The sequence below is a fragment of the Rhineura floridana genome, chromosome 4, assembly GCF_030035675.1.
Source record: "Rhineura floridana isolate rRhiFlo1 chromosome 4, rRhiFlo1.hap2, whole genome shotgun sequence".
In the NCBI taxonomy this organism is placed as follows: domain Eukaryota; kingdom Metazoa; phylum Chordata; class Lepidosauria; order Squamata; family Rhineuridae; genus Rhineura; species Rhineura floridana.
In genome coordinates, this window is record NC_084483.1 from 44,573,472 (window position 1) to 44,591,167 (window position 17,696).

At 43.9% G+C, this 17,696-nt stretch overlaps 1 protein-coding gene across 1 annotated transcript in view; it reads left to right on the plus strand.

Moving 5' to 3' along the window:
* The first annotated feature begins 9,892 nt into the window (after positions 1–9,892).
* Positions 9,893–17,696, plus strand: part of MYOM2 (myomesin 2) — a 132,684-nt gene continuing 124,880 nt past the window's right edge. The window contains exon 1 of the mRNA XM_061622899.1: positions 9,893–9,982. The gene's annotated coding sequence lies outside the window, so the exon portion shown is untranslated. The remainder of the gene's footprint in view (positions 9,983–17,696) is intronic.

The following is a 17,696-nucleotide window of genomic DNA, read 5'->3' on the forward strand; positions in this document are numbered from 1 at the left end:
CACTCCCCAGTGTAAACACCGGGTGTGTGTGTGAGGAACTTTCTTCCAATGCTATTCTCTGGACATGACCCTGAAGGTATGAATGGAGCCACCGCAGCACCGTACCACCAATGCCCATCCCGTACAGCCAGTCCAGAAGGATACAATGGTCAGTGGTATCAAATGCCGCTGAGAGAGCGAGCAAGAAGAGCAGGGTTGCACTCCCCCCGTCTTTCTCTCTGTAAAAGTTATCCATCATGGTGACCAAGGCTGATTCAGTCCTAAACCCAAGCCTGAACTCAGACTGCAATGGATCCAGATAATCAGACTCATCTAGAAATGCCTGCAGCTGTTCCACCACAACCCTCTCAATGACCTTTCCCACCTGATCCTGCCTGACGGTCTGATCCTGCTCACATATGATGTTGGTGATGGATGTCACCAATACGTGTGAGCAGACAGGTCACATTTGATCAGCAGTGGTTTTACTCTGTCCCCTAATGTATGTTGATATTATAGGGATGGGATTTGCTGCATGGTGCCAATCTGCATGCATTTCGATAGTCCTTCATTTCTTTCCTGGTCTGTCCTTTTTTTTTGTTTTGCTTTCTCTGGTGCTTGCCAGTTTGATCTGCCTTACTTGTTTTGGGTGATTCAATCCGCAGGTTTTTTTCAGGTTGCAAAAATTATGTAATTGTTTTCATAGATACTTATGTAAATGACAGCATTCCACATAGTTGTTTGAGTAGATATAGTTTGGATTGTGCTGTTGGTAAAGCTTGACTAGGGATCCTCTGCAAAGCTATCCATATCCAAGCAGGGTTGCGAACCCCCTGGCTGGAATGCCCTGCCCCTACCTTTTAACATGGCTGCTCCAAACTTCTTTACAGATTTGAGCCTTCACTTCAGAAAGAGATCTGAGAAATGAGTAAGAGTAAGAAGATTCTCTACCCTTTTCTGTCTACCCTGTGGGCTGCTATAAACTCACTTTGACAGCCAACCCAATGGTTTGGTCTGTTGGAAGTGGGGCAATAGCAACTCCTGTTTTGTTTTGTTTTGTTTATGTTCCAGAAGGGAGATAGAGTTAGGGTCCTCCAGATGGCTAGGCTTGACTACCTTTACCTGTGATGCTCTGACTGATTTCCTTCCGCCGTAGACTGATATGCTTAGGGAAGCTTATATAGATGACTACTCAAGGTATACTACAATGTACCTGCTAAAAGAGAAAAGTCAAGTATTTCAAAAATTGAAGGACTATGTCAGAATTATGTCCAACAAATTTGGCAGAAAGCCACAGATCATAAGATCTGACAATGGAGGAGAATATGTGTCTAGGGCTATGCAAGACTTTCTCTGTGAGGAAGGCATAGAGCACCAGACTACAGTTGTCTACAACCCAAAACAAAATGGGGTTGCGGGACACATGAACTGGACTCTTGGACAGATGATTTGTTCCTTGTTGGAAGATGCACAGTTACCACAGAAGTACTGGGGAGAAGCAGTGGTTACTGCCACCTACCTGCAGAACCGACTTCCTGCATCTGCAACCAAAAAAACACCATTTGAACTATGGCATGTTAGGACACCAAGCGTGTTTCACCGTGTATTTGGATGCAAGGCCTTTGTGCACATCCGGAAACAAAAGAGGTCAAAACTTGACAACACTGCCAGAGAAGTAATATTCATTGGATATTCTTCAACACAGAAGGGATATCAAGTAATAGATCCCAAAACTGGCGAAGTTGGAGTATACAGTTGTCCACTTTGATGAAGAAAAGTGTGCACATCAACCAGAAGGGGCATCACACCAAACAGATGACAGCAAAATGGAAGAAGAAATTGAGTTATTCTTCCACAATGGAAGGTATAATACACTTGCAGAGGAAGGTGAGGAATCTGAGCCAGAAAAGGCAACAGAGCCAGAAGGGACAGCCGAAGCGCCAGCACCAGACACTCTGAACGCACCAACAGAGGTGTACCACCAGAGAGACTTGCTTACCTCGTGAGATGAACTTCCAGAGCCAGAGACCTGGAAAGAGATTGAAGCCTTACCCAAAGCTGAAGCTGAGAGGTGGAGGCAGGCAGCCAAGGAAGAGCTGGGAGCTCTACACAAGAATAAAACTTGGACACTGACCAAGCTTCCTCAAGGAAGGAAAGCTGTAGGCTGCAAGTGGGTATTCAAAAAGAAGTCAGATGCTGAAGGAAAAATTGAGAGATGCAAGGCAAGATTAGTAGCCAGCCTTTCCCAACCTGTGTGCCTCCAGATGTTGTTGGACCACAACTCCCATCAGCCTCAGCCATTGGCAATGGTGGCTGAGGCTGATGGGAGTTGTGGTCCAACAACATCTGGAGGCACACTGGTTGGGAAAGGCTGCTAGTAGCCAAAGGATACTTTCAAACATATGGACAAGACTACCATGAAACATTTGCTCCCGTAGTCAAATATGTGACTATCAGGACACTTCTGAGTGTTGCTGTTAACAAGAAAATGCAGGTGGAGCACATGGATATAAAAACAGCCTTCTTGCATGGAGAATTAAAAGAGGAAATCTACATGCAACAACCACCAGGGTTTGAAGTTCCAGGAACAGAAACCCTAGTGTGTAAACTTCAAAAATCCATCTATGGACTTAAACAGGCTGCCAGACCTGGAATGAGAAACTGAGCAAAATGCTCTTGAAGGAAGGCTTTGTACAAGGGAGAGCAGAGCCATGCTTGTACAGCAGATTCAAGAACAACAGATGGACTTACTTATTGATTTTTGTTGATGATCTACTGTTGGCTTATCAAGACCCACTGGACAAGCAACAACTAGTGAATCATCTCAACAAGGAGGTTGAAGTGAAGTGCCTAGGTGATGTCACTCACTACCTTGGAATACAAATTGAAAGAGAAGGTGATAGATCCTTCTTGCTGAATCAAAAACAAAAGATCCAAGACTTTCTCAAGAGTCTAGGACTGAAGGATGCATATCCGGGCACCTACTCCAAAGGAAGTAGGATACCTGAAACCAGATCAGAACAAACAACCATGGGAAGAGAAGACCATGAGAGCTACAGACAAGCCATTGGAAAACTTCTGTATAACAGCACTGTTAGCAGGCCAGATGTGGTGTTAAGAGTGGGATACTTGTGCCGAAAAACCAGCTCGCCAACCAAAAAGGACTGGGAAGCAATCAAGAGAGTGGCGAGATATCAAAGGGCACTGCAACCATGAAACTAAAGCTAGCAGCTACCCAAGGTCCCAAACTAGTGGGATATGCAGATGCTGATTGGGCTGAAGACACTACAGATCGAAAATCCACCAGTGGAAACACCTTCTACTATGGAAATTCAGTGATCAGCTGGGCAAGTAAGAAACAAGAAACTGTAGCATCCTCTTCCACAGAAGCAGAGTATGTGTTAGCTTCTGAAGCAACCAGACAGTCGATGTGGCTACTTGAACTGTTCAAATATTTAGGCATCTCTGTACATGGGCCTGTCATGATGCATGAGGACAACCAAGGATGCAGCAGACTCATGGAGTCAGAAGCAGGGCCGGATTAAGCTGAGGAGGGCCCCTAGGCTGATTCTGAGCTGCCCGCCATCCCGTCCCATCCCATCCCATCCCCGCTGCTTCACCTACCTTTCTGCTTTTTTTGTGGCTGCGTGCACTGCGCACGCAGGTTTGCCATCAATGAAGATGGCAGCCGAGGTTTCCCTAAGGGGCTGAAGCCTCTGCCGCCATCTTGGTTGATGGCAGCAATGCGTGCGTGTAGCACGCATGTGTGCCATCAACCAAGATGGCGGCAGAGGCTTCAGCCCCTAGGGAAACCTTGGCCGTCATCTTCATTGATGGCAAACCGCAAAAAAATAGCGGAGAAAAAGGTAAGTGAAGCGGGGGGATGGTGGGCAGTTCAGAAGCTCTTGTCCCATGATCCGCAGCTCCTGTCCTGCTTCCGTGGATCGTGGGCCCCCAAGAGCTCCGGGCGTCTAGGCTTCAGCCTACTAAGCCTAATGGATAATCTGGCCGTGGTCAGAAGGGGTCAGTTCACTGACCAAGCACATAGCTGTGAAGCACCATTTCATTAGAGATGCCTACTGCAGAGGACTACTCAATATGGAGTACTGTCCAACAGAAGACAGTCAGACACTGGAAGCTGCGAGACAAGATGAACCTCGTGGGCTGAACCAAACACTCGTTGAGAAGGGGTGTTGGAAGTGGGGCAAGAGCAACTCCTGTTTTGTTCTTTTGTTTATGTTCCAGAAGGGAGATAGAGTTAGGGTCCTCCAGATGGCTAGGCTTGACTACCTTTACCTGTGATGCTCTGACTGACTTCCTTCCACCACAGACTGATATGCTTAGGGAAGCTTATCTGCCCCTCCTCCTTCCGCCCTTTCCTTCTTCTCTTTTTTGACTGTCTGAGAGAGACACCTTTGTCTCTGTTCTCTCCCCCCTGAGCCATGAGGGCAACTCCCAAACCTGAGCTTTGCGCCTCCAACTTAGTTAGTTAGAACTAGGTATGCCTTTCCTATCCACTATGTATTTCTATAAATAAAGTTGCTTTTCTTATTTTACTAAATCTTAAGTCACGGTGATCTCAATGCCTGCTTTCTTAGGTAAACACACACAGTGGCACACACCCATCTCAGACTGTTGACGATCTCTGCTAATATCTATATAAATTTACATAACATGGTTCACAGGCATCAGCTTGGAAACAACAACAATTGCAGCCACACTTCCCAGTATGTGAATTCTCTTTTACCACTATTGGTGAAGAAACAAACCGTCATGCAACCAACAAGGCACATCATCAGTGGGTTTAAGGGGATTGACCTGAGCGCATGGAACCACTGTTGTTACTTCTATGGATGTAAAGGAGTGAGGTCAGAGGTAAATGAAATGCAAATAGAATAAGAAAAAGAAAAGACAGTGATTATTTCCTGAATGCAATACTATAATAACCACAACAAGATTCCTATGAATAAGGCAGAAAACTCAGCATCCCACAACCAGTCAGGGTTCCTAACCAAAAAACCAAAACTAAAAAAATCCTGGCAGCCGGTCAGCCAAGGTCACAGAAATCCCCGTGCAGCGCAACCTGACCTGGGGGCTGCAGTTAGAGCAGAATGCTGTGTGGCATGATTACTGACATGAGTGAGACCCTCAGCACATAATACCTTCGCTCTGAAATCTGCACTGGTTGCTGATTTGCTACCAGGCCAAGTTCAAGGTGTGCTTTCCATGTTACAGGTGCCACATAGTACTTGTTCTGCTCTTGTAAAAAATCAGTCCTTGAGTGTGGCAGCACTTACACTTTGGAACTCCCTGCCTATTGACACTAGACAGATGCCTTCATTGTACTCTTTTCAGCACCTACTAAAAACATTTTTGTTTAGGGAAGCCTACCCAGGCAGGTAGAAGCTACCGTGTTTTTTATCTGTTTTTAACTCATTGTTGGTTTTATTATTTTAAATGTTTTTTAAATACCTGTCTTGAACTTTTTGCCAATAATTTTATTTTCTATTCCTTCTGTAAACCGCTTTGATTTTTTTTTACAATAAAGCAGTATATAAATGTTGTAAATAAAATTCATAAATAAATTTTGGAGTCACTGTGTCCCTTGGGTCTCCTTCCATTTTTAGGAACAAAGGAATCTGCCTTATGCCGACTCAGGCCATTTGGTACCATCTAGATCAGTACTGATGACATGGACTAGTATTGGCTCTCCAGGATTCCAGGCAATAATATTTTTCAAAAATTGAATTTTAGACCTTTGCATGCAAAGCATATGCCCTACCAATGAGCTACAATCCTTGCTCTGTTAAAAAAGTATCTTTTAAAATTGTTCCTTTCAATTCACTAATTAATGCACAGCATACCTAGGGCAGATCTACATCATTCATTTAAAGCACATTAAACACTTTTAAAGCACATGAATCCCACCACAGAATCATGGGAACTGTAGTTTGTTAAGGGTGGTGGGAGCTATAACTGTGAGGGGGAAACTCCACTTCCCAGTATTCTTTAGGGGAACCCATGTGCTTTAAATGCGAGTTGGACATGCGTTAAACATATTGTGTGGATCTACTTAAACTTTGCCTGCATGTAAATCGTTTTAATTAATTGTTTAAAATGGAAATGAGCTATAATGTTTACTTGGTGACCATGGGCTACTCACCATCTCTCAGTCTAATCTGACAACAGAAGGGAACCATGACCACCCCAAGAAAGAAGGGCATACTTAAAATGTAGAGGAAATAATAATGTACGACCATAATGTGAAATCAGATACTTATCAGGACATCATATGAAGAAATATTTATATAAGCATGACTGTCAAAGATGTTTATTATTTACACAACGTGTAAAGATATTTATAGTGCAGTCCTATGCATGTTTACTCAGAAGCAAGTCCCAATGTATTCAATGGGGCTTATTCAAACAGGGAAGCATGCACAGAACTGCAACCACAAATCATAAGGAACTTCACTCACCCAACCCAAAATTCAGAATCATGCCACTTTGCAACTGTTTATACTTGTTTTTATGGTTATTGGATTTTAAAGGGATTTTAAAGGGATTTTAAAGGGATTTATTTATTATTGTAAGCTGCCTTGGTTTCCAGTCTGCAACCCTACCTCGCAGGGTTGTTGGAAAGACTCCATATACACACACTGGAGATGTAAAAATACATACACCACATATAATAGTTTATTGTCAAAACCAGTTGGTCACCACAGAACTTTAAAAATAAATGAATAAAATCAGTATTAGTTTTCTACAGAATAAAAGCAGTGATACCTAAGTAAGCCCTGCCTAATTGCTTAAAAGCAGCTGGTATATCACAGTGGGGAGGAGAGCCTGGCTGGGAGTTCAAATCCCCACTCGTGTCTCCTGGGTGTCAAAGGCCAACTAAAGATCATCCCACAGTGAGTGGCTCAGGGGTTATGTGCCCTGCCACCTGTGCAGCCGTGGGCAAGCTGCATAGTCCCAAGGAGTCCAATTGCCACTAGCTGGCAGTTGCAGACAAGGAAGGGGCTGGCTTGTGCAGCTGTGGCAGGCTGAGCAGCCCTAGCCAGCTGGGGAGGACTAGCCTCAGAGGGAGACAATGGTAACCCCCCTCTGAATACCGCTTACCAAACACCCTATTCATAGGGTCGCCATAAGTCAGGATGGACTTGAAGGCAGTCCATTTCCATTTTTCAATTGCTTAAAAAATAGGATTGGAGAGGGAGAGAAAGATTTACAACACAAACACAATCCTTTCCTATCTTCACCCAAAGGTCCCATGAATTTACAGCAAAATCCTCTGTCTACTCAAGTCCTATTGAATTCGATGGGGTCCGCTCTGGGTATGTGAGACTAGCATTGCAGCTTTACTTCCAGAAAAGTGAGTATTGGATTAAAGCTTCATACGTTTTCAAAACGCTGCCTTCTTCAACAGCCTAGGAAAATTTAAACTTGTTTGGCTCCTGCTCACTACTGCATGGAGGCCAGCATGGAGGCCAGCATGGAGGCCAGCATATCCCTTGTCAATCACAACCCTGACTTCACTTATTGGCTACATACCTGAAAGGGCAGGGTTAGAGCAGCCAGCTTCCAGCTCATTTAACAGAAGTTGGGGGTGATATTTTGGTGTATATCTTGTGAATCAGACCATCTAGAAACTTAATTTTTTTTTAATGAAAGCTGAGAGTACAGAGATTAATGTTTCTCACCCAGAGACCCGGAGGGGACCAAATAAATCTTCAGTCTCCGGGTGAAAACCAGAGACCTGGCCACCCTACTGCCTGGGCTTACTTGCATCATGGTATCAAAAACCAAACCAAAACTCACCATAGATGTGGTACTGCACTCATGCTTTCAGAAGCAAACAGCAATGTGCAGAACTTTCAGAGCTGTGGTCAAAGGAGTTTTTTTATTAGGCCACAAGATCACTTCAGTGTGCACACTACTAGGCTTCCATGACCGCAATGTCTTGCATTGTATGTGCACTTCTCCTGAAGTTCCCTTGATTTGATTGGGAAGCGAGGCAAACAGCTTTCAGAAAAGAGACCCCAGAAGCTCTGCTGCATGCATGGAGCTCCCTGCAGTATTCTTGGGGTCTTTGTCACTGTTTTGATTCCACCCATAGCAGCTATGATGATACCATCCTATTGTGCATGATATGCTGTATGCTGTTGTTCATACAGAGCTGAACTCCCCCTGTGGATAAAAAGATGTGCCCATGTATTTTGTTACGCTTGCTGGCATGTATGCGTGCTGTGAGGCACATTATCTCAATCCTGAAATGGTGATAAGGCACAGAAAATGTCATACATTTTCAGCCCTGGCTTATACTTATCTAAGTATGCAATTGGATAGAACATTCATTTCTATTTTCAAGGGGCATGAACTTGTATGCTAGATACAACAAAGTATATTTATATCCCTGACATACACCCACTTCTAATTTGTCTACACTCCTTCATACATCACTTGTGAAGTGATAGTATCTTGTTGCCTTGAAATCAAGTATTAAAAACTGTATGTACACAAATTGCCATTGTTTTTGCCTCTTTCTGCCCCCTTTCATACTGTTGAGCTACCGCTGGGCCCAGTCCAGCCAGAGTTACGCACTTTTAGTCTCATTGATTTAAATAGGAGAGTTAGCAGCTTAAACCTAGCCAAGTCTACTCAGAAGTAAGGCCTAATGATTTTAACTGGACTTAATTCTGAATATCAGTTTACCATTGCCATTTTAAGAATGTGATTTAAATCTCCACCTGTGAAATCAGTAGGGCATCTCAGTGTTTGACTTTGACTGAACCATTATGTCTGTTGGGTTGCATCCAACAGTGCCACTCAGCTGTTCCATCAGTGGAACAGAGAGGGAAACAATTTCTGACAATTTTCTCTCCCTCCTGCAGGCTCCACCCCCTCTAAATATCTTCCAGAGGTGGGGGACCTTCCTGACAGGATTTTGTTGGGGAGGGGCAGAGGCTGCTGGGGGAATGGCTGAAAATTTCTTCCCTCCCTGTTCTACTGATGGAAGCCTTACCATTACGTCAGCTGAGTAACACTATCAGATACATGCAACCCATTGTATAAAGTAGCTAATGCCCTGGGTCTTTCCTTTGTGTTTTCTCACATGCCACACTCTTTATAATGCATTATATATGTTATAGGTTACAGCCAAGGTTAATCCTACATGGAATAGACCCATTGAAGTAAACAGATATGCCTGATTTGGATCCATTCATTTCAGTGGGTCTACTCTGAGTATCACTTAGCTGGATACAACCCTGTGTTTTCTATGCAGATTTAAATAGCAGGTAGAAGTACTTCAAGCAAGTGAGCTATATTGAAGACCTGGCAGCTGACCCAGGAGGCAGGACGAAGCAGCGATCGCTGGAGCTGGCCTTGATTTCTTCCCATGTTAACAAGCTTTTTTTAACTTAGATGATATGGCTTAACATATGGCAAAAATGTTTTTTATAATCCAGGCAGCCCTTAAAGAGACTTTGGGGAGGATCAATTTACAGCTCAGGGCACCAGGGAAGATCTCATGTTGGCACTAATAAGATTTTAAAACTTAATGACCCTTCATTGGTCTTTTTAACTGTTATTGGTGCAAATCCACCTGTTGGTTATTATTTTAAAAAACATTTTTCTTTAGTTCTTCCTTATGACTTTTTTTGTTGCAAATAATACAAAATGCAAACTTTTATCATATGTCAATAATTAATTTTCATGTATAAGACTCATCCCACCATAACAGAAAGGCTTCAAAATATGATCACTTGGGAATGTTCATGTTCTTAAATCATACTTTAATGCTTATTAGACACATCTCTGGTGTGTGAGAGCAACTCAATTCATTCTATATATAGCATCCTAGCTGCCCTTAAATGGGAGGGAAGGGGGCGGTAGCCTTCCTTTCGAGTTAGGCATTATTTTTGTTTTCCTCAGCCTAGAGCTTGGTACGCGGGGTAAGGCTGTCCTTCCTCTCCACTTTGCTATTTTGACATCTCATTAGGTAAGTATGTGCTCATTTTTTCAAAAATGATATGCGTTATTCAGATTAGAAGAAAATATATGTTTCCTTCCTTCCTCCCTTCTCTGTGAAAGTAATGACCTCTCAGTCTAAGAACAGAAAAATGAGGGCAATTTTTAAAAACCCATTTTGCCTCCTCTAATGCCACAATCTTGCGCAGAGGCTGCTTAAATCCCAGTGAAGTCAATGGGATTTAAGCAACCTAAGAATTACAGCCTTGTGGTCCAACCCATAAATGGGAGTTTAACATGTACATCATCAGCGAAAGGAATACTGGATTCTGGATCTTTGCTCCAAAGAACAGATGCTTCACATGAGCTCAATATATGAAATTGCATTCATATTTATTAATTAATTTTTAATGATGCATCCATATTTGCTTCATTTAGCTTGCAGATATTAGAGGGAAATGGGCAGAAGATGTAACTGTATTTGTTTAGAAATCATTTTCAAGTAACCATCAAAGGAAAGGAAAGGAAAAGATGTTGGTAGAAAATATCCAAACACTTGGATTTTTTTTTTAAATAGATATTGCCGGTCACATATTTTCAAGTACTACCTTTTAAAGGTCAGAATTCTGATTGGTGATATTGTCTGGCATTTACTGCTTGATTTCTTTTTGTTCCTTTTGACAGTCCCCTCTGCATGTCCAGTGAGAGAGAGAGAGAGAGAAGTAGAGAGAGCGAGAGAGAGCAGAAGGGAAGGAGTTTGGAAATACTATTTTGGCTCTTGAAATGATGCCTGTTTGAAAGCAGGAGTGACATTGGATGAACACCATCACAGGAGCCAGGAGCTGTAATGAGGGATAATAGTGGTTTGGGTGGTTAAAATCAGAGCTTGGAAAAGTTACTTTTTTAAACTACAGCTCCCATCAGCCCCAACCAGCATGGCCGCTGGATTGGGCTGATGGGAGTTGTAGTTCAAAAAAAGTAACTTTTCCAAGCTCTGGTTAAAATTGACTCCCTTTCACGATCTTGCTTGTTCCATGTTCTTAGTCATCCAATGAAAAGGACAGGGTATATTCAAAGTGCATTTTGGATCTTCAGACTTAACAGGGTGTATGCTGCAAGTTCCCCTTTTGTGCAGGGAGTTGGCAGAGCAATCCTATGAGGGTGGAGAAGCCAAGTTTAGAAGGGCCATCTTTCCCTATGCCCTACTGGCAAGGGATGATGACAACTCCCCCCCCTTTTATTTGGCCTTTTATGGCAAATTGTTGTTCAAAAAACCTTTCCCTTCCCTTCCTCTCTGTGGCATAGTTACTGTCCTCCCCCCGTTCCAGGGGTGTGTTGGGAGAAAGAGAGGGCTATTGATCCACTGCTTCTTCAGGCACACCTTCGTTATGTCTTCTTTTCCTGGCTGGCCCTACCATTAGGCAGAGTAAGGTGTCCACCTCAGGCAGTGGAATTTGGGTGTCATGAGAGGGCAAGACAGTGTTCATATTTTGTTTGTTATTGTACTTTACTCCAGGAAGGGGGAGAGGATTTCCAGGTGCCAAAATAAGCTGGCAGGCCTTGGTGTACTATATACCCTGACTTGGTGGAGGTGGTGGGGCAACATTTCCTCTTCCTCCCCGGCAGAAAAAAATATTGGGAAGGTCCTGCACGTTTTTGTTTTCTCCACTGGAGTCCCAATGTCAGAGAAGCACCAGCTGTGATCTTTTCTGCAACCATAGGTAGCAAGCTGATAAAGGTAGCCCAGCTCTCTCTCTCTCACTCACTCACTCACTCACTCAGGGCAGGCATCTCCCTCCCTCCTTCCTCAGACAAGGAGATATGAAAATTCCTCTGGCGCCTGAGGTATCCTCCCAGGGACTATAGCACTACACTCTAGGTGATAAAACTTTCAGATGCAACCAAATCAAGTTGTGGGCCCCAAATGGTAATGATTTGCAGTATTTTGTTAGCATGGTTGGAGTTAAACTTGGGTGTTGGGTTTTTGTGTGTGTGTATCTGTGTGTGTAACCATAAGATTAAAGAGAGAGAGAGAGAGATCATTTTTGCACAGTGAATATGAATATACTTTACTTACAGTTCATAAAAAGTTACAGAATGTAAAATAACAAGATTATTAAAAGAGAGAGAAATCAAAGAGCAATCACAACGAAGGGAAATTGCAATATTTAGAAATTTTGCCACTTGCTTGGTAATTACAAAATTCCAATTAAATAGTCAACAGAGACTCTGAAAGTTGTCCTTGGAAGAACTGTGTAGTGAGATAAATAACAGAGGTTCTCTTGTCCCCTAACAAAAACTGCATTTAAAAAGAACTTGTGATACTGGCTACACTTATTTGTTATTACAAGGGGAGTATCAGATCTTTACTGGAACTTTACTATAATGGTACTCTAAAGGTTTTGAGGGTAAGCCATTAAAGCATGTCAGAGAAAAATCTTTCCTGTATTTAGCCTAGTCAGTTCAAATAAAGCATCTCATTCTTAGAACTGGAACCCGGCAAACTAGATGAAGGGGGTGGGGAGCCCTGCACAAGGCATATAAACCACCAGGTGAAATGTCATTCCTTTCTTTCTTTGTTTTTATACTAAAAAGAAAATGTAGGTCCATGACTTCGCTTCCCTATGTGTGATCAAACAGTATTGTGTGAAAGAAGAGAATATACATCCATTAATGGGATACTGTGGGTTGATTCTACCATTAGTCATACTCTGAGTAGACCCATTAAAATGAATGGATATAACTAACTAAGGACCATTCTTTCCCACAGGTCTACTCTGAGTATAACTTAGTTAGGTACAACCCTGTGGTTTTGTGAACTTGTGATATCATGGCCCCAAGTGGTGCATCTCAAATGACATTGCTCCACAATACCCCTCCCACGAGTATATGATATCAGCATACATCTCATCTCACCATACCATTCTGCGAATATAATTGCAAGTAGATCGTGAGGGCCTCTGTGTTGATCAACTGAATGACTGATTTTAAAAAGGGAATAAAGAAAAATATCTGTAAAGTACAAGTTCAACAGGTAAGGCAAGGGTAGCTAAACTTTGGTCCTCCAGATGCTGCTGAACAACAGTTCTCATCACCCTTGACTACTGGCCATGCTGGCTGCCTCTGATGGAAGTCCAACAATAGGATAGGACCACAGATTATCCACCCCTGAGGAAAGCGCTGTGTTCCTGAGCAATTATTTCCCAACATGTGTAACTTATGACCATTTATATACTATTTGCCAAATTGTTCTGTGTAAGTATGGCTAGCCAAAGCGGTTGCTGAGTTTAAAGAAGTGTGTGAGTGTGGATGTCAACCTACCCCCCATGCTCACCAAAATGAAAAAGATATAGGGTAGCCCATGGACTGTTTGTGTATGGTTTGATCAGCATTCAGCAAGTGATGCATGAGGTTCCCATGACAACTCTCCATGCTCAGCCAATCCCTGCTCACACGCTAAGCAGAGGGAGGTTCTGGTGGGAAGTGAACAGAAGGGCAGAATGGTAGCCCACCCCAAATCCTAGATACTGCTGTCAGCTCCCTCCCTGGCTACCTTACTCTTCATTTCATGATTCACCAAGTTCAGGGCAAATTACTGTTGTGTATTGGGGAGGGGGGAGGTTTGTGTGAGACAGGGGAGGTGGGATAGAGAGAAGGTTTCCCTCTGCTTTGCTTCCTTCATCAAGTTTGTATTTGGTAAAAACAATGGTATATGCATGTACATACCTTCTTCTGTCCATCCTCATTTACTTGAATGTAATGTGTAATGTCGGATGTGTATGCCTGTGTGTAAGTGTGTACACTTATATATTTATGAGTGTATGTGTCTACACATTAGGTTGAAAGAGGAAGGCAAAAAGGTTTCCATCTGTTAGTTCCTTCCCCTCCCTATGTGAGTGTAATTCATGGTGTGTGTATACATGGTGTATATGTTATGTTTTCATGTTTTTTTAGCCTGTGAATGTGTACATTCTCAGGATAGGTGGAGTAGCTAGGTGCAGATTTATTTCTCCAGGAGCGGCTTGCCCAGTGGAGATGCGGGTATGGCCTCCCAGCAGCAGCATTGCTGCTGCTTACTGGGAGGGGGAAGGGTGAGGTGGCAGCAAGGTCAGGACTGGGCTGTGCTAGTGCACCCATGCAGCCCCAATCTCAAGATCCTCTTGCCCCTTCTCTTCCTTCTGATAAGCAGCAGCAGCAACAGTAAGGGCGGGATATAAATCAAATAATAAACAAACAAACAAATAAATAACATTGCTGCCAAGAGGCCATTACTGCAGCTCCCTGCCGCCACCATCACTGGATGAGCCGCTCCTTCATTTCCTTCCCACTCCCCAGCACTGCATAGTACTGCAGTCTCCTATTATATATTTTTATAAAATGTATATGTTCTGCCTTCAAGTCGATTCCGACTTATGGCGACCCTATGAATAGGGTTTTCATGAGGCTGAGAGGCAGTGACAGGCCCAAGGTTACCCAGTGAGCTTCATGGCTACGTGGGTATTCAAACCCTGGTCTCCCAGGTCATAGTCCAACACCTTAACCCAGCCTTTCCCAACCAGTGTGCCTCCAGATGTTGTTGGACCACAATTCCCATCTTTCCTGACCATTGGCAATGCTGGCTGAGGCTGATGGGAGTTGTGGTCCAACAACATCCGGAGGCACACTGGTTGGGAAAGGCTGCCTTAACCACTACACCAAACTGTATACCACTCTTTTAAAATAAGATCCTCACTGAACTTATTTATTTATTTATTTTATTTATTTTATTCAGCTTATATCCCGCCCGACTAGCAAACAGCTCTCTGGGTGGCAAACATAGAAACATATACAATAATAAAATTACAAGATCAATATAACAAATATAAAAGTACATCATCTAAAATACCAATTACAACATTTACATAAATAACTTAGATTAAAATGCCTCAGAGAAGAGAAAGGTTTTAACCTGGCGCCAAGAAGATAATAGTGTCGGCGCCAGGCGTACCTCCTCGGGGAGACTATTCCACAATTCGGGGGCCACCACTGAGAAGGCCCTAGATCTTGTTACTACCCTCCGGGCCTCCCTATGGGTCGGGACCCGGAGGAGGGCCTTCGTAGTAGACCGTAGTGTACGAGCCGGTTCATAACGGGAGAGGCGTTCCTGCAGGTATCGTGGTCCCGCGCCATATAAGGCTTTATAGGTTAATACCAACACTTTGAATCTGGCCCGGTAGCATATTGGAAGCCAGTGCAGGCGAGCCAGAACAGGTGTTATATGCTCAGACCGCTTAGTTCTTGTTAGCAGTCTGGCCGCTGTATTTTGCACTAGCTGTAGCTTCCGAACCGTCTTCAGAGGTAGCCCTAAGTAGAGCGCGTTGCAGTAGTCCAAACGTGAGGTTACCAGAGCATGAACCACTGATGTAAGGTCCTCCTTACTCAGATAGGGACGTAGCTGGGCTACCAACCGAAGTTGGTAAAACGCATTCCGTGCCACTGAGGCTACATGGGCCTCGAGTGATAGGGAAGAGTCTAAAACGACTCCCAAACTACGAACCTGATCCTTTAGGGGGAGTGTAACTCTGTCCAGGACAGGATATGTATCCACCATCTGACCAGAGAAACCATCCACCAGCAGCATCTCAGTCTTATCCGGATTGAGTCTCAGTTTGTTAGTTCTCATCCAGTCCATTGTCGCGTCCAGACAACGGTTCAGCACATCGACCACCTCACCTGAAGAAGATGAAAAGGAGAAGTAGAGCTGCGTGTCATCAGCGTACTGATGACAATGCACTCCAAAACTCCGGATGACTGCACCCAACGGCTTCATATAGATATTAAAGAGCATGGGAGACAAGACCGAACCCTGCGGGACCCCATATTGGAGAACCCACGGGGTCGAGCAATGTTCCCCAAGTATTATCTTCTGGAGATGGCCCGCCAAGTAGGAGTGGAACCACTGCCAAGCAGTGCCTCCGACTCCCAACTCCGCAAGTCTCTCCAGAAGGATACCATGGTCGATGGTATCAAAAGCCGCTGAGAGATCAAGGAGAATCAACAGAGTTACACTCCCTCTGTCTCTCTCCCGATATAGGTCATCACACAGGGCGACCAAGGCCGTCTCAGTGCCAAAACCAGGTCTGAAACCCGACTGAAATGGATCTAGATAATCGGTTTCATCCAATAGCGCCTGGAGCTGGTCAGCAACCACTCGTTCCAAGACCTTGCCCAAGAATGGAACATTTGCCACTGGTCTATAGTTAAAGTCCTCTGGGTCCAAGGAAGGTTTTTTCAGGAGTGGTCTCACCGCCGCTTCTTTCAGACAGCCAGGGACCACTCCCTCTCGTAAAGAGGCATTTATCACTTCCTTGGCCCAGCCAGCTGTTCCATCCTTGCTAGTTTATATAAGCCAAGAGGGGCAAGGATCAAGTACCGAAGTGGTTGCACGTACCTGTCCGAGCACCTTGTCCACGTCCTCAAACTGAACTGACTGAAACTCATCCAACAAAACATGACTAGACTGTGTTCCAGACACCTCATTAGGACTAACTGTCATAAAATGGGAATCTAGGTCCCAACGGATGCATAAGATCTTATGCTGGAAGTGCTTAGCAAACTCATTACAGCAGGCTACCGATGTATCTACCATGTCCTGTGGGCCAGGGTGGAGTAGCCCTCGGACAACTCTAAAAAGCTCCACTGGGCGGGAGAGAGATGACTTAATAGTGGCGGCGAAATGTTGTTTCTTCGCCGCCCTCACCGCACCTACATACTGCTTGGTAGAAGCACAAACCAGCGCATAATTGCATTCGTCAGGAGTTCGTCTCCAACTCCGCTCAAGCCGTCTCCTATCTTGCTTCATCGCTCTTAGCTCCGGAGTATACCAAGGAGCTGTATGAGCTCTACAAAGGAGAGGGCGCGCAGGAGCGATCGTGTCCACTGCCCGGGTCATCTCTGCATTCCACAGATTAGCCAGGGCTTCGACAGGAGCGCCAGTCCTATCAGCCGGAAAATCCCCCATCAAAGATGGGTTCGAGTATATTTCTTTTGATAGGATTAAAAAAAAAGGCTGAAGCCATCCAAATGTGTCCATACATTTTGTTTGAGGTAGCGTTTTGGGTCTTGGGAAACAATCAACTAGTAAATGAATTAATAACTTCTTAAGTGTTAGAGAGTTTGGTTAAATACAGGGAAGCCTTCCATTTTATAGAAGTGGGGATTCCTGTGCCCCTTGTATTTTGGATTAAAATTCTGGACAAAGCCAGTTTCAGATGTGGCATTTATAATCAACTTCATGGGTGGCAACAATGCTGGGATGAGGAAACTGGAGCTCTGATTCTTTCCATTTGGCTGAATGCATTGATCCATTATTTTTCAGTACAGGCATCCTGGACATTGCCAGATTATTCACAGAATTTCCCCCTAGTACTTCTGGTCCTTCCACAGTCACTGAGCATAATGGAAAAGCTGGGTGTTAAGGCCATAGCTCAATGGTAGAGCATCTGCTTTGCATGCAGAAAGTCCCATGTTCAATCCCTGGCATCTCTAGGTAGGGCTAGGACCCAGAGGGATCTATGTTCCTATGAATGTGAAGGAAAACTCGAAACTGGCCACTTGCAATGTGGACAACCATGAGTTTTTTTCTTTGAAGCAACAAGATACTGTTGCTCTCTACAAAATTCACCAGCTGAATAATTATATTGATTCATTTTCTAAATCTATTAGACACCTAATATCTAATGCTGTCTGGGCATCATATAATAAAG